Source organism: Colobus angolensis, unplaced genomic scaffold (assembly GCF_000951035.1).
Source record: "Colobus angolensis palliatus isolate OR3802 unplaced genomic scaffold, Cang.pa_1.0 Scaffold58, whole genome shotgun sequence".
Lineage (NCBI taxonomy): Eukaryota > Metazoa > Chordata > Mammalia > Primates > Cercopithecidae > Colobus > Colobus angolensis.
The window spans coordinates 744,777-767,653 of record NW_012119376.1 but is presented as its reverse complement, the minus strand read 5'-3'; the positions used below and the strand labels follow the sequence as shown (position 1 = coordinate 767,653).

Here is a 22,877-nt window from a genome sequence, read left to right as displayed (position 1 = left end):
GAGGCGCCGGGAGCAGAGCCGTCGGGAGTCGCGCAACAGGTTTCCTTCCCTATCGCGGCGCCCACAGGGGACGCGCGCCCTGCGGGGAGAGAGGCTTCTCAGTTCGCGCTCTCGTTCCGGGTCCAGGTTTGTTTTTCTCTCCCTGAGCCCCCATTTCTCTTTCTGACCCCCCATTTCTCTTCCTGACTATTCCCGGTGCGCGGAGAGATCGGGGAGGCGGGCGGGCCGGGGCGGGGGCACTGTCTGGGCTCGGGACCCGCGGCTGTGCCTTAGTTGGGATTTTGGATCTGAGGCAGGTCCTCACACCGCCTCTGGACACCTTCGGAAACACAGGATTGGGTTTCTCACATAAAGCGGAATGATTTTTTAAAATTACTTTTAATTTCAGAGGCTGAGGGACTTAGGATTTAGTGCTTCACAGGAATTATTTTAGGGATACCTGTCGGTAGGCTGCCTTTATAAAGTGTCCACCTAAGACTACTTTTATTTTAAATCGAAAGACTGAAGTGTTTTTTTGTTATCACCTCTTCACTTCCTATTAGGGTGACTGTGTCAAAAACACCAGAATGGGTGCTTCTTGACTTGAACTTGGCAGTGTCACTCAGTAGCCAGGAAAGACGGAGAAACTGATAGAGCCTTGGAGCAGTCCCTTCGCAGCCCACGTAAGACTTTGTTTTAGAAAAACGGAGAGAAGTAGTGGCAATGCCTGCGAGAACCACGCCGTCCTGAGAGGGAATTCTGCCTTTTTCTAGACTCCGCTGACACCAGCTGAGATCTGTATTACTTCCTGTGGTTCTCACGCGCTTGTTTCAGCCGTTTCTCAGCGAAGGGAGGAGCTGTTATTTACAGGTATCCAAAAATGAGTCACAGGGCTGCTCTCTTAATTGTGAGACTTTGTTAATGAACTTTTGAAAAGCGAGGCTTGCTCTGTCTGTATTTAAAATGAGACTCTAAATGTGAAATGCCTGCCCTGCTGACCTGGGGCAGTGGTATGGGAAGTGACGATTGAGTTTTCAGTTTCCTAAGGCGCCTCATGTTACAACATGCCAGTAAAGGTCACTGGGTTGATCTAAGATAACCACTAAAATCATGTGCTTTGCCACAGAAGCCCAAGAGAAAATTAATTTCATTATTCAATGACCATTTTGCTGCCATTTTCACTGAATGGTAGAAATGTATCATTTAATGTGGTGATTGTAAGTAACTCTCTAAAATCAAAATATTTCAGACAGTTTGTGTTTACTAAATTGGTGCCAAAACCACATGATGATTTTTGAAGCGGGTGGGTCCCAGGGGGAGCAGAGAAATTTAAAAGTTGGGGCTGACAGGCCCCACTGTGGTGGGTAGCAGCCCCTAGGAAGAGACTGCACACTATCTCAACACGGTAGAGAAGGGAGCACCATCTCTACTGGAGCTGAGTTGAGCTGAATTCAGTCCCAAACAACAGTTAACAGGTACTTTCTCTGTGCCAGCCTCTTCCCTGAACCTTGCTTGTACAACCATGAATAATAGGATCCTGCCGACAAGGTGCTACGGTAAATCTATACCCAGAGTGAAGTTTCTGTCCCAATATAACTCAATCTGCTGGGTTCCAGTGTATTTAAAGAGTAAACTCAGCAGATTACCATCCCTAGATCATTGTAGTTACCTTTAGTTAGCAGCGTGACTTTTAGGAAATGGTATGACTAATTAATAGGTTGTTTTGTTTTGTTTTTTTGAGACAGAGTCTTACTCTCTTGCCCCAGACGGGAGCGTAGTGGTGCAATCTTGGCTCACTGCAACCTCCTCCTCCTGCGTTCAAGCAATTCTCGTGTTTCAGCCTTCCAAGGAGCTGGGACTACAGGCACCCACCACAACACCCAGCTGATTTTTGTATTTTTAGTAGGGACAAGTTTGGCCCTGTTGGCCAGGCTGGTCTCGAACTGCTGACCTCGGGAGATCTGCTTGCCTTGGCCTTCCAAAGTGCTGGGATTGCAGACGTGAGCCACCATGCCCCGCCTAATACTTTATAAATTTGTAACACTATATTGAAGCAAGTTTTTGATCATTATTTTTGTAGTTCAAATCAATGTGTTTTAGCACATTATAGCCTTGTGAGCCAAAATGAATAAATCTACCATATCACAGTTTACTGTTGCAATTGAAATCTGCTGAGACGATTTTGAACTTGATGCCCAAGTATCAAGGTTTCCAAGTTTCTCCAGTTTGCTAAGATATCCAACTAATAAAGGCAACACTGCTAAATTTCAGACTTTACCTTAATTTCCAAACTTTATTCCCCCTTTGAGAGCCCTAAAGTTACTTTTTCTATGAGAAAGAAAGGGTTGAGTGTGTCATTCAGCATTGTACTCCCTGAACTCGTCCCAGGCTCGACTCATGAGAAGTGTTGGGAAGTGTTTGTTGATGAAATAATGAACCTTCATGTAGGAGGGTGAATTGGCAGGCAAGTGGAAGGCTCGGTGACCCAGCAGAAGGAACAGCACCCATAGAAAAGTGAAACAGCACTGGACATTCAGGAAACTCCAGCCTGTTTAGTGACAGCACAGAGCGAGGGCTGGGGAGACAGGAAGGGTCAGATCACAAAGGCCCCATGAGGGTTTATAGTACTGAGCCCTTTGAACAAGTGAATGATATTGTCAGGTATGTGTTTAAAAAATAATAACAAAAATTGGAATTTTAAAAATCTTAGATTAGATGACAGTGACATTGACTTTAGGGAGACACCTTGGAAACTGTTGTCTTATTGCAGATGGGACATTAAAGAAGGCCTGAATCGAGCAGTGACAGTGCAGACGGGAAAAGAGGGAAGGGGCTGGTAGAGGTTTAATAGGTGGAACCCAGTTGGGTGTATATTTAGAAGTGGGCAATGAGGAGGTGGGAGAAGTTAAGATGACTCCCACATTTCTAATGAATGACTAGGATAAGAATATCCCACTCAGTGGAATAATAAGTTTGGGCTAAAGGGTGGTGAGAAGCTCGCACAGTACTTGGCACATAATCAGTGCTCATTAAGATTTTTCAAATGAATGCCAGTAATAGCTAAAATTTATTGAGTGCTTATTATGGACCACACACTATCCTAGGCTCACTATGCGCATTAAGCCTTTTACTCCTCAGTACAATCCTGTGAGATAGGTACTCAAATTAACTGCTTTGACTGGTGAAGAAAGTGCAGTGTTAGTAACTGACAGAGCCAGAAATGGATCCCAAGCACTTGGTTCCATAGCTTGCATTCCCAAGCACTCTGCTGTGATGTGCTATCTTGATGGATGAATCAATGAGGATTTGGACTTTGTGGTAAGCTCAGGTTGAAGTCACTTTCCTGCCCCTAATAATTCTTCCTTATCCCAAGAATGGCCTTGATGCATAAGATGGGCCCTCAGTGTCCCTACTGTGCTACATGACATCCCACCCCCAACCTTCACTCCAAGAAATACCTGATTCATCTAGGAAGAAACCTGGAATAATCAGACATTTTTATCCTGGGAATTGAAACGTCTTAATGGAGACTCACAGTGTCTGAAGGTTCCAAGTGCTTCAGTCATTGCGTCTCCAGAGCTGCCTTGGTTACCACCCATCCTAAACACTGAATGCTCAACTTTTCATATTTCTCAGATGCACTCAATGTTTTGTTGCTAAGATCTTCCACAGGGAAGCAGAAAGGCTAGCAAGGGAGGTATTAATCTACAGAACAGGGTCAAATGGTGGAAGAACCACTAACAAATGCAGACAGGTACAAAACAACTCCAGATCTTACATTCCTGACTTGTGATCTGCCTTCCGAATCCAATTTTGTTCTAATTTTACCTTGAAGCAGGTGCCTTACCTGCCTCTAACTTCCAGAATCTTATTAAGTGAGGCTGGGCCTGCTGTGTCTCCTGTCCTCTTGATTTTGGCTTGGCAAAATAATTAAAGTATCTTGCTTTAATTCAGAACTTGCTTTCTATTTGGGGCACCTGGATGCATTATTTAGTCTGAACAGCAGTATTTTGACCAACAACCCTGTCCACCCGCCCCCTGCCTCCCAAAAAAATGATCTCAACGCTTAACTGTTCTCATTGTTTGATGATTCAACCTACCCTGACTTGGATTAATATCCTGATTTTTGTTCAGCAATCAGGGACTAACAATTGATCTAGGAAGAAACTGGAACAATCAGACCTTTTCTCCTGGGAATTTACATTTTAATGGAGACTGTCTGAAGGTTCCTAGAGCTTAAACCATTGTGTCCACAAAGCTGCCTTGGTCATCTTTTCCTCAAAGACCTCTACTTTGGCCCATGTAAGGTTTAAAACACCCAGTTAATGTTGTACCCAAACTGAATCAGCAAATTCACTTATAGAAGCTTTAAAATGTTCAAATGTCCACTTTGGGAGGCTGAGGTAGGAGGATCGCTTGAGCCTGGGGGCAGCAGCAGGGGCAGGGGAGAACGTTGACATATCTAAAACTTGAAGTTTTAAAATATGTTCTCCACACATGAATAACATGAATTGAATGTTTTGTTCAGCATTTCTTCAGATTGATTGGGAAATCAGCATATTTATAGTTGCCCATGAAATGTGAGTGACATGAAGCCTTGCAGGGTAATAGAGCCCACATGTCTGCCCCTTGGTCTGAGCTTTTATGTGCCTGCCTATAATTCATTCAGTGCTCAGATCACAAGAAAGGGAAGGGTTTTGGTTAATATTTCATGTGGGTTTGTCTTGGCTGTTCAATTCAACTGTGGTTTCCCTGAGAGAAGAAAATAGTTAGAGTTGGGGGCTCTGTTAAGCCACCTCTAAGACTCCTCCCAATTCTAATAACCATTCTGTGACGTTTACTAATAATGAAACCATCTGTCAGGGTAAGCCATTTCTTGGCACTCTTTCTGAGTTTACGGATACCAGGCATTATCTGTGTATTTCATTCAACTTCTTTGTAAGGCTCCGTAATTTGGTAATTTTTAGAATGATGTAGTTTTAGAATTGGTAATTTTCAGTTGCCCTTCTTGAGCTAATTAAATGTGTTTTAAAATTTAATCAATCTTTCTTTCTTTATTTATTTCTTTCTTTCTTCCTTTCTTTCTCTCTCTTTCTTCCCTTCCCTTCCCTTCCTTCTCTTTCTCTCTTTCTCCTTTCTTTCTGTCTGTCTTTCTGTCTTTCTTTCCTCAGAGTTTTCACTCTTATTGCCTAGGTTGGAGTGCAATGGTACGATCTCCGTTCACCACAACCTCCGCCTCCCTGGTTCAAGCAATTCTCCTGCCTCAGCCTCCTGAGTAGCTGGGATTACAGAGATGCACCATCACGGGTGGCTAATTTTGTATTTTTAGTAGAGATGGGGTTTCTCCATGTTGGTCAGGCTGGTCTCCAACTCTCCACCTCAGGCAACCCACCTGCCACGGCCTCCCTGAGTGCTGGGATTATAGGCATGAGCCACCATGCCCGGCCTCATTTCCTTCTTTTCAGTGGATAGGACGTCAAAATAATCCAGAAAATACTAAGTCTTCTAGAAAAGTATTTCCCATTTTGTGTACTTGTTTTACTTGTTCCCTGTTCAAGGATGCAAAGAGACATTCCATTACTCCTTGCAGAACTTATTGTGTAATCAGGTCACTTTCAGCTTTTCAGAGTAGTGACATAGCTCTGTTTTTATCTTCCTATGGAAACAGTAAGCAAATAGTTCTGTCTTCGGTTTCAGTTTCAGGATTGCAGCAATGTGCATCTCTTTTCATGGTTGTATTTCTAATTTTCTATTCTGTACTTCGTTATGTTGATTAGTGACCCAAATCTGTTGATTTGAGGTAAGTAGGACATAGTGTATTAGCTAAATTCTGTAATAGTACAACATTTCCCACCTCCTCCTCCCCTTTTCCTTGACTACTTCATGCTAAACCAACACATAATGATGTTCAGTTGATAATATTCTTTAGCTGTTTATTGTTTATGAAGTACTGTCATATATATTATTTCTGTTAATTTTCATAACAGCCAGAAAGAATGGAAAAATAAGAATTCGTTGTTGATGTTGCCATTATCCACATTTTATAGATAAGGTGGGAAACACTTGGAGAGATTAAGCGACCACCCAAGATTGCCCAAGAAGTTAAGTGCAGAGTCCTGCTACATTATGCTGTCAGGACTTGACTGAAAGGCACAAGTTCAGTGTCTCAGGTCAAGTTGCCAGGAAATAGACCTCGAGACTCAAGATTTCCATACAGGAGGTTTTTATTGGGAAGTGCTCTGGGGACAGCACACAGTAGGAGAGAGGGAAGCGGGATTGCACAGGGGGAGGAACTGAACTGTGGGGCATGCACAACAGCGGCCTCAACAGTGAGGAACGTGGAAGCTGAGATTGTTCAGAATTGTTCTGCCTCCTGAGGCAAGAGGCTCAGCATTCGTACCCACATCAACTAATCATTGGATGCAGGCAGCAGCTCCCTTCAGTATAGGGCAATTTCTGAAACTGGGAGCCTTCAGCAGCCAACCTTCCTAGTAACTGGGGGACTGAGGATCTTGGTCCGGAAGGGGATCTGGATACCACATCATTTACTACATTTGTAGCCAAGAGAGCATCTTCCTCTGCAACGGCCTTGCTTGTGTCTGATGACCCAGACCATCACCATGCAGAGTGGAGCCCAGAAAGTTGTCATTTTTGTCCAAGTCCCTTAAGGATTTTAGAGTAACTGACCAGAGAGCAAGACAAAGTAGTCTTAATCCCAAGAAGATTAGGAGCAGAAGAGCCAGGGAGAGTAGGCCGTGGCGAGGGCAATAGTGGTGTTTAACAAAGAAGGCTAAACTCTGACGTCCAAGTAACAAACAACTGTGGCTGTCCACACCCAGAACAAAAGTATGACATACACCAGTCCTTGCTGTAATGCTAGGCTTTAACATTGTCAAACGTTAAACAATTTTGTGATATTTGGATTCCCCCCCTCTCTCTCGCTCTCTTTCAAGCCCTTGAAAGTCCTCAAACCAGTCCAGTGTGTCATCTGTAGATTATAACCTCAGAATCTCACAATCTCAGTATGTAGTCTGTAGATTATAACCTTCAGAATTACCAAGGATATTTCAGTACAAAAAAACAGGGGTAAAAGGAAAAAAAGAAAAGAGAAATAAAAGTCCAAGGTCCCATTCTCGATCCACTGGAATAGAATCTAGGGGTGGAACTCATGAACTGACATTTTCAACACATTTTCCCCAGATGATTTTGATACATGCTATAGTTTGAGAACCTTCACCCTAAACTCTTAGGCCTTTCGTGGTGACCAATTCTACTGAGATTTTTTCAGATTATCCAGAAGTCATGGAAACCATGAGACAGCAGAGGAGCGCCGGAGCCTTAGTTCCAGCAGGCCTGGTATAGTGAGAGTCATTCCTTGTTTTTCATTTAAATTCTTGATGTGGCCAACAGACAGCACAGCCCAAATTCCTTTGCTGGCTTCTGACCAAGATTGCAAGAGGGAGAGAGGTGTCCCTGGCTTGGCCTTATACTATCTTAGATAGCAGAGTGAGAGATGCCAAATTTTTTGAATAGTTGCAGATGGGGGATGGGCATCAGTGAACTTAGAGGAATCAGTAAACTTTCTAGGAAAATAAAGAAGGTTTCAGGAAATCTTATGCCAGAGGAAGCTTTGAGGTGTTGTCTTAAAACTTTAATAACTGTCTAATAGGATCAGAGATAACTTACAGGAGAATGTTAAACATTCATAAATGTGGGATAGTATATTATCTGATTCACTGACCTTGGCAATGATTTTTTCTTCCAAGGGAAAAGCACTTTTAAGCTTACCAATTTTTACTCCTGAAACACCAAATTGCTGTGGTTCCTACACATCCCATGCTTCGTGCCTTCGCTGAAGTTGTCTGTGCCTGGGTCCCTTCCCCTTCTCCCTACCAAGCTAACTCTTTTTAAACCTTTTAGGGTAAGCTCAGACCACCTTCCCTCCCCTTTGGCCAGACTGACTTCTCAAAGTATTCCCATAGATCCCTCTATTATGGCATTTATTATCATTATTCTCTCTAACAGTCTATAAGAGCAAGAACAGTCTTTTTCATTTTCGTGTACGAGAGACCTAGCCTCATCAAAAATGAGGGAAAAAAAATGGTTCTGGTGAGCATATCTATTCAACAACTATTTATTGAGGCTTTTCTTTTTTTTTTTTTTTTTTTTTTTGAGACGGAGTCTGGCTCTGTTGCCCAGGCTGGAGTGCGGTGGCCAGATCTCAGCTCACTGCAAGCTCCGCCTTATTGAGGCTTTTCTATATGCCAGGTGCTCTGGGGTACATGGTGCAGATACAACAGGTACAGCTCCTGGCCCCATGAAGCTTATGGGCAAGCAGAGAAGATAAGTAACAATTGAATATGTTATCAAACAACTAGCAATAAAATATGGTGAGTACCAGAAAAAGAGAAGTGAAATTATAGAACTGGAAACCCAGCCTAGTCTAAGGTCAGAGGAAGTGTTTCATTTTCCTGAAATATAATTTATATTAAAATAGAAGTTACGGGGTTGTCTTTGGTTACAAGAGACTACTTTTTAACAGAGGAAGATCTTTTGGTTGAGCTAGTTCAAAATTGAACAAGTGTGTGTGTGTGTGTGTGTGTGTGTGTCCAGTATGTGAAAAAAGAGCATACGAGGAAACAACACTTTCATTTAATGAGGTAAAATAGGGAACAAGGAACAGAGAGGGAAGTTTCTGTGTGTCTCATTCAATGCACCATTGCTAGAAGGTACTTTGTTAATATTTTAATATGTAATATACAGTGGAAGAAAATAAATGTAAAGCTCTGAAAATCATGAACTTACATCACAGCCTTTTAAAAATTACTCTCAAGGATCTGATTACTATGGCCTAGGAGCGTGCTTGACAGGTTTGCTTTTGGGTCTTGTTGGAGACTGTGGGTGAAGTGCATTGCCCCAGAAGTCCATATCCACTGAGGTTTCTTATCTTTCCAGGTCACTTTTGAAGCCCTGGGTGAAGAGGCCACAACCCCAGTGTTGCAATTTTCAGCCTCCACCCAGCTTGGTGGCTCATGCTGATCCTTTTTCTCCTTTTCTGGCCTGTTCTTGTTTTTTAAAAAAAATTATGATTTTTGAGAGACAGAGTCTTGCTCTGTCGCCCAGGCTGGAATGTAATGGCACGATCTCTGCTCACTGTAACCTCTGCCTCCCGGGTTCAAGTGATTCTCCTGCCTCAGTTTCCCAAGTAGCTAGGACTACAGGTGTGCACCACCACGCCCAGCTAATTTTTGTATTTTTTTAGTAGAGATGGGGTTTCACTATATTTGGCCAGGCTGGTCTCAAACTCCTGACGTCAGGTGAACCGCCTGCCTCAGCCTCCCAAAGTGCTGGGATTACAGGAGTGAGCCAGGAGTGCCTGGCCTTTTTAAAAATTATTTTTGTACCTGCTTATTTCTTCCCATAAATTGTAAGCTTAGGGTAAGGATTGAGACTTCCTGATTTTTAACTTTTGAACCTTTGCAGCTCTTCTGCTGCAATTTATTTACATTTATTATATTAAATAGATAAAGGACCTTAAGTTTAATATATAAGTTAGCAGGCAAATCTTAGGTTGAAAAAGTAACCAGATTGGTTCTCTAGTGAGAACCTATTTCTTGTTTAACCTGACATCACAAAGCAAATAGGCCAAGTGCTAACATATGCATATTTAACCTGTGAACCTCTACGTTAAGTACTAAGAATACCAACCATTGGCTGATTGCAGGGAGGGAGGGATTAATTCACCATAAAGCAGCACTTCTAGATGTAGATGGAGTTATGTAATGCTCCGCTGTGTCCCATTTAAGTGGATAAACATATACACACCATTCAGCATCTTGACCACACTGACACCAAAAAAAAAAAAAAAAAAGTGGAACTAAAAATTATAGTGCTAGTGAAAATTTAACTCAGGCTTGTAGTGTGACTTCACGTGAATGGACGTGTGAGGTCCTGTGATGACCATTTGCCATGTATTTTCATATCTTTCCTCACCTCCTTTGGCATATTCCTTGGTTTATCTCAAGTATAACTTGATTCATGTTCTCATTTTTTGTCTTGCTTTTACCATAAATATTATATGAAGGAGCATATGAATGGTAAGGAAATAATTCTAGACATTTGTTCTTGTACTTTTTATTTTGTATAGGTTGAACTTGGTTCATTGCTGAAGTGTAGGTAGTGATTTTAACCACTGTGAATCCAGTTGAATACTTTATTAACTGCAAATGAGCTCCATTTTTATATTTTCATTAAGAATTTGAATTTTTAAATAAGAAGCGATGATGGTAAAATGGAGTATTTTCTCTTTTTGGAAATAAACTCGTTAGAGGATGAAACATATTCCTTAAAGAATCAAAGTTATAATAGTGTCACTTCATCTGAAAAGATTAACAGTTAGTGGAGGAAAATCCTGTTTAGTCAGCATATTTTTGGTATTGTTTAATTGGAAAATTTATTTTTTTTCCTTTGAGACAAAGTCTCACTCTGTTGCCCAGGCTGGACAGTGACATGATCTCAGCTCACTGCAACCCCCACCTCCTGGGTGTAAGCAATTCTCGTGCTTCAGCCTCCCTAGTAGCTGGGATTACAGGCGCCTGCCACCATGCCCAGCTAATTTTTGTATTTTTAGTAGAGACGAGGTTCTACCATGTTGGTCAGGCTCGTCTCAAACTCCTGACCCCAGGTGATCCACCCACCTCAGCCTCCCAAAGGGCTGGGATTACAGGCGTGAGCCACCGCGCCCGGTGGCTTAAGAAAATTTCTGAAGTTATTAACTGCCTTTTGCTGCAACTTCAAGTGCTATGGATAGTTTGCCTTTCTGCTGACATCTAGATACCTGCACCCACCACTGTTAACAGCAGCATAAACACAATAAATATTTTTATTCATAGGATGTTTTCTCTCTGAAATTCCTATTATTTGGAATTTGAATGTAAAGGACTGGACCTCTAAGCTCCTTATCTTTACTCTTATTTTTTCACCTCTTTTTTCTTTCTTTCTCCTTTATAGAAAAGGATCTTCTATTTTTCTGCCTGTAAGATATAGGTCAGTGTGCTGGAAAGTAGGTGAAGGAGGAGGGTTTGAAGATTCAACATTCCATGTAAAAATATTCACTGAATCCTCCTCTTTTCAGTTGGGTACGTCTACCGCAGTCTAGATTCTCTTTTACCCTGTTCAGAGTCTAATCTGTCATCTGTCTGTTCTTCTGCCCAGGTGGAACAGAGGATGGAGGGCACTCCCACTTCTTTAAAAAGCTTCTATCCAAACCCAACTTGTTATTACCCCACCATCACGCCCTTTTCCATAGGTACTCAGACTTTTATTATGAGTTCTGAGTCTTTAGGAGTTTATTTGATGGTGTAACTTTAGTTGCTTCTTGTACTTCTCCATTGTTCACTGAGGATTTAACTTTCTTAAATCTGCTAGACCAACTTTCGTTTTTCTGTTTGCTTCATAATTTCCAAAATTGTGTTGCTGCTTTCTTCTCTCTTGTTTATCCTAGTTGGCTTATGCCTTTAGAAAGTTTCTTTAGTGGGGTTTTGGAAGGGAGCAAAAGTAATGTTCAATTTGCTGTTTTATCCAGAATATAGAAGGCATCTTCAAAAATGCAAATATGTTTTCTGGATGGAGGAGTATATTAAGCTATTAACACTTACAAGCAGATATATTCATCAGAACAGTTGTTTACTGCCTTAAAACATAGAGGATGGATTATAGGCATGGGATGTTCTGATGGACAAATTTGAATTTGGATAGGGGATGGGAAAGGTTGAGGGACATCTCTGGTTGGAGAACATCTCCAGAAGGAAGGCAGGATAAGGTGGCATGCCATGGTGGAGTTTCTGTAGGCCAAGACAGGTTAAGAGCAGTAAGTAAAAAATTACTTGACTATTATTTATACATTTTCTGGTTGATATGCATAGAAAGTGTGTATGTTTACCAACATGAGTGACAACATAAGTATTATCTAAGAAAATACTTGCATTTGTTGAGAACTCATTCACCATGTGTAAATGCTTTTTGAGATTCATTGTCTTATTCTAGTTTGCTCAGTGCTAGGAGTCCCATGCAGGCTTATTCGATTCTGCATCCTTATTTAACCACTAAGCTATTCTTTGTGTCATAGTTGATACCAGTGATTGAAATTAATAAATTCGTTGTAAATACATATAAAACTTTGGTTTCAACTGTGTCTATATTTAAAACATCTCATCAGTCTTTCAAATTTATAACATTTTAATTTATTTCTTTAAAAATGCTTTATGGGCTAGGCATCATGGTTTATGCCTGTAATTCCAGCACTTTGGGAGGCCAAGGCAGGAGGATTGCTTGAGCCCATGAGTTTGAGACTATCTTAGGCAACATAGTGTGACCACATGTCTACAAAAATTTTAAAACTTAGCCCATGGCGAGACCCCATCTCTACAAAATATTTTATTTACAAAATACTTTTTTAATTTTTGTTTTTTGAGATGGAGTCTTACTCTGTCATCCAGGCTGCAGTACAGTGGCGCAATCTTGGCTCACTTGAACCTCCGCTTCCTGGGTTCAGGCGATTCTCCCTGCCTCTGCCTCCCGAGTAGCTGAGGTTACAGGCACTTGCCACCATGCCTGGCTAATTTTTGTATTTTTTTTTTTAGTAGAGACGGGGTTTCTCCATGTTGGCCGGGCTGCTCTTGAACTACTGACCTCAGGCGATCCACCCTCCTTGGCCTCCCAAAGTGCTGGTATTACAGGCATGAGCCACTGCGCCTGGCCGCAAAATTTAAAAATTAGCTGGATGTGGTGGCGCATGGCTTGTAGTCCCAGTACTCAGGAGACTGAGGTGGGAGGATTGTTTGAGCCCAGCGTTGGAGGCTGCAGTAAGCTATGATTGTGCCACTGCACTCAAGCCTGGGTAACAGAGCAAGACCTTTTCTCTCTCTCTCTCTCATAAAAAGGTTTATGTTAAGTTTTTTTTTTTTTTGCTTATCTAGAAAATATATTTTAAAAGTACGGGGACCACCTATCTTTTGTTCACCAAGCTAACCTCATCATATCATGCCTGGCACATAAATACTCAATAAATACTTGTTGAATAAATTCATGAAAGTCCCTGTCAGAGTAGCCTATGCAGACATGTGTTCTGAAAGATGTGGATAAGAATATCAGTCACATAGTCTACTTTATGAATATCCCTTAAAAGCTCATTAAAAGGCTTCCCAACTTGGTTTATAAAAATAAAATAAAGCTAATGGATGCCATTGTTTCTATGCTGTTGTGTATATTTTAGCTAATAGAATTGAGGTATTTTAATATTATGTTAAAATCAAATGATAAAGAATACCCAACAGTAAGTAAAAGTGAAAGTTACGGTATTTAAAGTTGTACGCATTTCATGATTTCTGGGAATTATTCTGCACGGATACTGATAGTCTGTTCATGAGAGAACAAATTATATTACTCTTTTTGGAATTTTCTGCACTTTTGGATGTATAGAAAGATATCTACTGATTCCCGTGATAAACATTACCAGTATCACTGCAAACATGCAACATCCCTTTTATCCAAATTAGAAGCTCACACATAAGGGAAAATTAAAATTCTGTTAGTACTAAAAGATGTTTAATATTTTTTCAATATCTATAGATGTTGAGTCTATATAACTTTATTTTATTTTATTTTTTATTTTTTGAGACAGAGTTTTGTTCTTATTGCCTAGGCTGGAGTGCAATGGCACAATCTCGGCTCACTATAACCTCAGCCTCATGGGTACGAGTGATTCTCCCGCCTCAGCATCCCAAGTAGCTGGGATTACAGGTACATGCCACTATGCCCGGCTAATCTTTTTTTATTTTTGGTAGAGACGGGGTTTCACCATGTTGGCCAGGCTGGTCTCTAACTGCTGACCTCAGGTGATCTGCCTGCCTTGGCCTCCCAAAGTGCTGCGATTACAGGTGTGAGCCACCGTGCCCAGCCTATAATAGCTTAAAAGAGCACAGTTGCTACATGGAACAGTTTTCATTTGGGGTAAATGTATAAGAAATGTGATCGACTGCTTTTTAGTTGGTTTTGTTTTGCAAGGGGGTATTGGTTATTTGTCTTCTTTGACAGGTACAATGCAATATATTCACTTTGAAGAAAAATTTTCTTTACAATAAGTGAGTTTGTTTTCTTAGCCCCTTTTATATAATGAGTACAAAGCACCTAACTTCTGTCTTCCTGAAGTTTAGGCTGAATAGAGCATTAATATGCTGTCACTTGAGTTATAGGAGTAATATAAAAACTAATAATAGGATCATTCTTTGGTGTTATAGAACCATTTGAGATCATATGATCTGCACATGCTTCCAAAGGAGTAGTACTTATAGTATCTTCAATAAGCTAACTGATAAATTAACTGATTATGGATGGCAGTAGTTCAAAGTAATAATTCCTAAGACTGTGTTTGTAAAATACTTTAAAGTTTATGAACTGCTTTTAGGTACATAACTTACGTTACTTAACAACCAAAAGGTAACCCTTGTGAGGTAAATAGAGTTATTACCATTTTACAGATGAGGAAACTGACAGAGATGTTAAATGTCTTGCTCAACTTTATGCAGCTAGAGATGGAAATGGGAATAAGCCCTCGCTTACCAGGCCAAGTACTCTTTCTCTTACATGGCATTTGCTTTTCAGATGATATTAGCAGCAGTAGGAGTATCTACCCTTTGCTTCTTTTTTGGAAATAGTACTTTTAAGGCTTCCATCTGTTAGATGAAGAAAAGATCTTTTCACTACTTGAATCTAACTAAAAAACTAAACACAACCTACCAACACTAACAATGAAACATTAATTGGTGGTGGGGGTGAGGGGAATACAGCTTACCTTTATGAGACACTTATGAGGAAGAGATGTTCAATGTATATGTAATGCATTAAAATTGTTAACTTGTTTCCAAAAGAAAACCTAGCCACTAATTTTATAAACATTAAGTCTTAAAGAATATCAGTCCTCAGACTGGCTTAGACACTTCAAGATTCTTTTGCAATGTGTGGAATTGGGGTAAACATCCTGAGATTCTTAAACATGAAAGCACACGTGAAGATTTTCTTGTATTCTAAAATTTCCTTTTCCAAGTTTCCCTCAGTCTTCCTTTCTTTCTCTTTTCTTTTCTTCTTCTTTTTTTTTTTTTTTTTTTTTTTTTTGAGGTGGTCTTACTCTGTTGCCCAGGCTGGATGGAGTACAGTGGTGTGATCTTGGTTCACTGCAACCTCGGCCCCCCAGGTTAAGTGATTCTCCTGCCATAGCCTCCCAAGTAGCTGGGATTACAGGCATGTGCCACCATGCCCAGCTAATTTTTGTAGAGACGGGGTTTCACCATGTTGGCCAGGCTGGTCTCCAACTCCTGACCTCAAGTGATCCACCTGTCTTGGCCTCCCAAAGTGCTGGGATTACAGCCATGAGCCACCATGCGTGGAACCCCCATCTCCCTTCCCACTTCCCTTCCTTTCCCTTGTCCCTTCCCTTCCCTTCTTTTCTTTCCTTCCTTTCTTTCCTCTCTGTCTACCTCTCTCTTTCTTTCTTTTTACCTGACTTTACCTGCACAAAACTTTTGTTGATGGAAAGTACGGTGTGACTTGCCCTGTGGCCCTGCACCTCTGAGGGATGCCCCTGGGAAGAAGAAATCCTAGAGAGCGCCTGTGATTTTCCAGGCAAACAAACTAAATTTCACAGTAGCAGGATTGGTTCTTCTGAACACTGTCTCTTAAGTGTTCACAACCTTCTGGTATTGAAAAGAATCTGGAAGAATATGTATTATATTTTATCATTGGTTATTTTATAGAGTTATTATATATAGTTGTATTAGATGATGGAAAATTTTTATTTTTCATGTTTAACAATTCTGTCTTACTTGATTTATTATTACAGGTTGAGTATCTCTTATCTGAAATGCTTGGGACTAGAAGTATTTTGGATTTCAAATTTTTTTGGATTTTGGAATATTTGCATATACATCATGAGGTATCTTGGGAATAAGACCCAAATCTAAACATGAAATTTATGTTTCATCATTGAGAACACTTGGACACAGGGTGGGGAACATCACACACCAGAGCCTATCATGGAGTGGGGGGAGCAGAGAGGGATAGCATTAGGAGATATACCTAATGTAAATGACAAGTTAATGGGTGCAGCACACCAACATGACACGTGTATACATATGTAACAAACCTGCGTGTTGTACACATGTACCCCAGAACTTACAGTATAATAAAAAAAAGAAACGTTATGTTTCATATATACCTATCCACATAGCCTGAAGATAACTGCATACAATGTTTTTAATAATTTTGTGCATGACACAAAGTTTATGTACATTGAACCATCAGAAAACAAAGGTGACTATGTCAGGCACCCACATGGACCATCTGTGCTTGCTTGGTATCACTATCATTCCTGACTCTGAGTTTACATGCTACTGATAAGCAATCATTTCTCTCTCTTATTTTCATTTCTTCTTTATTGTCTTTTTTTGAGATAAGAGTTTGCTCTGTTGCTCAGGTTAGAGTGCAGTGACACGATCACAGCTCACTGAAGCCTCAACCTCCTGGGCTCCGGTGATCCTCCCGTCTCAGCCTCCCAAGCAGCTGGGAATACAGGTGTACACCACTGGTCTCAGCTAATTATTGTATTTTGTTGTAAGGGTGGAGTTTCACCATGTTGTCCACGGCTGGTCTTGAACTCCTTGACTCAAACAGCCTGCCCACCTCAGCCTCCCAAAGTATTAGGATTACAGGTGTGAACCACCACGCCTGACTACAGTCACTTTCTTAGACTTATTCACACATAAGTACTTAATGGTAAAAAAAAAAAAATAACATACCATTAATACAGTGAAAAAAATAATGTGTTCAGGGTAACTAAGCCCAGTAGCATCACCAAATACCTGCATCCACGTTAACAGCAACAACAATGGCAGGCTTTCAGTCTCCATGTGCAATTATGTATTTTGATTAAAAAGTTACTGTACACTGTATTTTTTTTAGGTGAGAAGAAACATCAGTAATAGTTGAGGGACCAGAGAGTGGGTCCTCTGAGGATGAGGAGGCATCCTGCTGCATGGCCTTTTAAAATGTTTCCTCCAGAGTCATTTGCCTCATTAACATTGGTTTTTGTCTTGGAAGTCTCTTTGACTTTATAAACTGACATCATTTCTTGTTCTGTTATACATGCACGCTGCTCTAGTCCTTCAATAAGCTCTTCACATATCCACTATGTCATCTATAGGCACTTTTTCTGCAGTATTAATGGTATCTTTCTTGTCAGTATTATCACAGTCATTTTCATTGAGAACCATTTCAGCTCTTTCATCATCAGTCAATAAATGAAGAACTGTAGCCTCCTTGTTGATGTTAAAAAATCTTCATTGATATCTTCTTCCAGCTTACTGCTTGACTCTGAAGGTATATTTTTTGCATATGTAAGGAGGTCATACATCATTTTTTCTCTCATCTGATATACGGAATTCCTTCAAAGTCACCACCTTATTCATCATCATCACTGAACATAGTCATACGCTGGAGCTTGTGCCAGGTATGCACAACTGTGTCTTTAGTCACGTGTTCTAAACATTGGCAACAGCATATATGGCATCCTCTCATGCTAAACTCCTTTTGAAAATCTTCTACACTCATGCCTCTGTTCACTGCTGCTAGCATGCTGTTCAAGAAAGCATTATTTACTCCTCATTGATCTAAGGATGCCTTGTCACATGGATGAAGTAGAGAAGTCACGTTTTAGGAAAAGTACATGGCATAAACATTATTTTTGATGAGAATTTCCACTGGAGGATGAGCAGGACAGATGTGAAGGAATAACAAATTCTTGCAGTTGTCATCCAGTCTAACTTCCCTGCAGTGAACACAAGCTCCTGGTACCGAGTGCTTATGAAACTAATCATAAAAGATACCCCTGGTGATCCAAGCCTTTTTATTAGCATAATAATGGGTTGGTAAGAAATTCACTCCTTGGAAACAGCGAAGACACAAGCTTTTGCCTATCAGCCAGATTACACTATGCATGCCTGCTGCATTAGTACATCCCAGCACAGTTGTTCTGTCCTTGGAATCCTTAATTCCTGTAGGGGCTGTCTCATCAGCTCTAGTCAGTGTCTTTCTGGGGCAATAACACCAAAACGGTGAGGTTTTATCAGCATTGTAAACTTGTTCGGCGTCAAATTTTCATCAGCAATGACCTTGGCAAACTCATTAATGAATTTCTCTGCTGCTTTGTGATCAGCAGATGCTTCATCACCACACGTCTTTGAAAATTTGATGCTGTGTCTTTTCTTAAATTTCTGCAACCAGCCTTTTGATTATTTACAGTTTCTTTCAATTTTCAGTTCACTGTGATAGATCTTGCATGTTTATGATCAGTATACCATTAAGTGGCATGTGTTCACTGTGAGGCTGATGGATCCCCCCTTTCAATACATGATCAAGATCTTCATTTCTAGCTTTATACAGTGCTTTCCTCCCTCCCCCCCTCTCTCTCTTCCTTTTTTCTCTCTCTTTTCTTTCCTCTTCCTTCCTTCCTTCCTTCCTTCCTTCCTTCCTTCCTTCCAATGAGGTCTTGCTCTGTCACCCAGACTGGAGTGCAGTGGCACAATCATAGCTCACGGCAGCCTCAACTTCCTGGGCTCAAGTGATACTCCCACCTCATCCTTCTGAGTAGCTAGGACTGCAGGCACACACCACCACACCCAGCTTTTTTTTGTTTTTCGTAGAGCCATAGTCTCACTATGTTGCTAGTATTGAACTCCTGGGCTCAAGTGATCCTCCTGCCTTGGCCTCCCAACACTCTGAGATTACAGGTGCGAGTCATCATGCATGGAGTATTTACTATTTTTTAACATTAACTTTTGTTCATCATTTTCAGCATGGAACTTCAACAATTTATCTTTTTGTTTCTTCAGGTCATATAAGGTGGTCATTCCAACACCATATTTTTCTGTCTGGTTTCTCCAATAGCTTGACTTTCTTTGCTACAGATAAATATAAATGCTTCCCCTTTTTCTTATCACTGTTACTCATAGAAGTATCCACAGGCCTTTTTGACATTTTCAAAAATGTCAGAGCAGAGTATAAGCAAAGAGTCATAGTGATTAATACATGAAGTTCTTGGTGCCATGTGGGGGCATGGTGGAGAATCTGCTGTTGCTGCATCCAGCCTGCTGTACATGTGCCATTTTATTGCCCTTTGTGTGTGTGTGCGCTTGTGAAGGGGTATCTGGGCATGTGCAGAAAAGATATACTGCAGCTGAAGGGGGATAGGAGGGTCTTTTTTCCCTTGGGAACACTGAGTAAACTGTGTGTTATGTACTTACTTCTGTTTTGACTGCGACTTGTCACATGAGGTCAAGTGTGGAATAGTCCCCTTGTGGCCAATGCTCAAAAAGTTTTAGATTTTGGAGCATTTCAGATTTCAGATTTTCAGATTAGGAATGCTCAATCTGTATTATTATTATTATTATATTTTACAAAGAGCATGGGTTGCTTTCATAATCAGAAAGAGATATTTTGCTATATAATAGTTGGAAGAAAGGTATTTCAAACCTCAAATCATTGAGTAATGCACAGGTATTAGTGTTCACTTATGATCATAGATGAGACAGAAAATAAACTGTTAGTAGTATAATTAACAAATGTATCATTTACACAAATAGTTACTGACTCTACGTTAGTTATTTGAGGGAATTTAAATCACAGGAATACATGACCATAGATAACATATACAGAGTGCTCACTCTCTGCCAAGTGCTAGTCTAAGAGCTTTACATGGCTTACCTCATTTAACCCCCTCTAATATCCTATGAGGTAATTATTTATGCATGGGGAAGACCAGGTATAGAGAAGATGGCCTACAACAATACAGAACATAGCAGAGGCTTGAAAAGCACTCATCAGTTAAGAATTGCACTCATCTGTTGAGAATTGCCCTAACTGCTGGGAACCCTGAAACCAGTGAGGAAACCCAGGCAAGAAGACCAGGTAGCGTCAGAGGTGAGATGTGGATATGTCTCCACATAATTCAGGAGACACACTTGCCCCTCTCCTGTACGTCCCTGAGTAGATGTGGAGTTCTAAGCTGATCCTACAGCTTTGAAAAGAAGTATCCTGATAGCCGTTAACATTTTGAATGGGGTTAGTAAGGCCATAATAAACTTCTGAAATTCCTTAGAAACCTAGTTCACATCCCACTAATTTTTTGGCATGGCAGCAGGAAACATCTCTGGTCCAGTCTTTGATGATGAAGGAAACTTTGGGATGTGGCAGTGGAGTTGTGTTTGGGAAGTTGCACTGTGCCTACATACTGTTTATTTTGGTGAGCTGAATGATAGACTTGTGATATACTTCAAACTATCCACTTCCATTTAAAAACTGGCTGTTCAGGTTCTCAAAACCTCTTATTAGACTGAAACTCAGCCAAGGTTAAAACTGCCAAGTATCTCTGTACTTTCCTGACCCCGCTGTTCAAAGACTCCTATTTAGCACACTGTATTATCGAACAGCTTTTGCAGAGTCTTTGTGTGGAAGCTGTGTGTGTGTGTGAGATAATCTTTTTTTTTAGCATATTTTTTTTCTCCTCACCATGATTATGACCACAGTCTTCAAAACACAAACAAACAAAAAAGAAGGGCTGTCTTCAGACATGTTAAGAAACATGTGCTTTTAAAAAATGTGTATGCCTTACATTAACTTTTGCATACAATATGAGTAGAATATCACAAAGGTCTACTGAATTAAAATCAAGATATTAATATATACCTTAAGTCACAATTATTGGATAGGTGACATACTTCATAAGGACAACTATTTGGTTCATGTTGCTTATGTTTGTGTTTTAAAATCATAGCAATAAACTTTTGTTTTAAATGCATGACAATTTACTTTCCAGAAATTATAATTTATCCATGATTCACAACAGCCTCCAAGTCTTCTTGAAAGAAGAATACACCTTAAGGAGCATAGAGAAACGCAAGGAGAGGTGTATCAGGTAGCTTTGTCAGTGTAACAAGCCACCCCCAAATAACAATTTTCTGTTTCTCACAGATGCAAGGATTAAATGAGATAATCCATGTAAACCTTCCACAGCAGTCTCTGGCAGATAGTAAGCACTAGTGCTTCTTCCACGGATCTCCCCGGGACTCAGTCATGCACCTGTAGAGGTGGGTTAGCTGGGGGCTGGCCTAGCTCTCCATGCGGTCTTCATCCTCCAGGAGGCTAACCTGAGCTTTCTCACATAATGGTTTCGGTGTGCCCAGGGTGGATAAGCCCCAAGGTACTAGTGCTATTGAAGCCTCTGCTTGCTCCATGTTTCCTCCCATCCTCTTGGTCAAAGCAAATCTCATGGCCAAGGGTAGAAAAACTGATTCAATGGGCAGAGAGACTGACACCACTTCTTGATGGGAGGTGCTGCTAAGAATTTGTTGCCATTTGTTGTAATCAAGTATAGTCTGTTGCTGACAAAAATTATTCACATTTCTCTTGCAAGAAAAATATGCTCACTCCCATCCCAGGATTCCCCGAAGTCTCATCAGATTATAGTATTAGCCTCGAAGTCTAGAGACTCATGCCTGATCTGCATGAGATCTAGATACAGTTCAGACTCCTCAGAGATAGCTCTTCTTATGCTGATCCTCTTGATCCCAAGACAATGAACAGGCTGTCTTTCCCATACACATTCAACATATAATGATGAGATAGGAAAAGGATAACAAAAGTAGACACCCCATTAAAAAACCAAAAAAAAGCCATTAACAGGATTCATATGACAATCACTGGCCCATAGCAATTCTGTCCAAGCACGTGTTACCAGGTGCCCCTGCTCCTGGACTAGGCCATGTTCCTTGATTAGGACCCAGCTCTGCTTTTCAGAAGTGGTTTCCTGGTTTATAGTCCTCCACTGCTCTTGGCTCTGCCCTCTGAAACTCTTCTTTTCCCACAACAAATGGCTTATTTTTGTTTCTAAATAGCTTTGTTGGCCTAGATCCTGATCATAAAAAGTTGGGGACCCAGAGGCCTCTTTTCCTTTGAAAAGTCTTTGTATTTTTAGGCCAAGGTTGTGTGTGTGCTTGTTAGTAAAATTCTCTTAAAAACTTTATGGATTTCCAAATAATCTAATTAGGCTCCATGCCCCTAAAACCTACGTTCATAATTGTTTTCATGTTAGACCTCTGTCTACTTCAGGCTGAGGATCAGATTGTTTGAGACAACACACTTAGAGTCTTAGAGCTCACTTTGTCTAGCTGAGAAGGTCTTCGAGCCACCTTATTCAATTTTACCAAGGTCTTTAAGGCCATTTCTTACTTAGAATTGTTTCTTCCAGTTGGAGAAACTGGAGAGATAAAAAGTTTTTATTTTCCTATCATGTGGTAGGAAAATAGAGAGAAACCAGAAAGGTTTTCTCTGAATAATGCTTGCAAACTAGATGATTCAATTTTTAGTTTGTCTCTATCTTGCAGAACTTCTGTGTAGTTATAGACACATTCAAACACTTTCAATTGTCTGGAGATCTTTGCAGCGAGATGCAAAATTCATACCGACATTTTCAGCCTTTGGAGCTGCCATAGGCAACAGTGTTGTCAAGTGTTTGGCTGCCTGTGATACGGACTGCCTTTTCCCCTGACTGCTCTCGCAGTTTACTCACCACTGCCACCCTCCTCTGACAGTCTGCATGCCGTCTTTCCAGTTTTCCTTAACAGTTACATCACTGCTTTTTGCCTGCTATCTGGTGCCAAAGCCAAGGAGGAATGTTCTAGGTTTCTTTTTTTTTTTTTTAATTTTTTTTTTATTATTGTACTTTAAGTTCTAGGGTACATGTGCATAACGTGCAGGTTTGTTACATATGTATACTTGTGCCATGTTGGTGT

At 40.6% G+C, this 22,877-nt stretch overlaps 1 protein-coding gene across 1 annotated transcript in view; it reads left to right on the top strand.

The window, feature by feature from the left end:
* Positions 1 to 6: 6 nt before the first annotated feature.
* STX11 (syntaxin 11) overlaps positions 7 to 22,877 on the top strand; it is a 46,283-nt gene continuing 23,412 nt past the window's right edge. The window contains exon 1 of the mRNA XM_011962011.1: positions 7 to 126. The gene's annotated coding sequence lies outside the window, so the exon portion shown is untranslated. The remainder of the gene's footprint in view (positions 127 to 22,877) is intronic.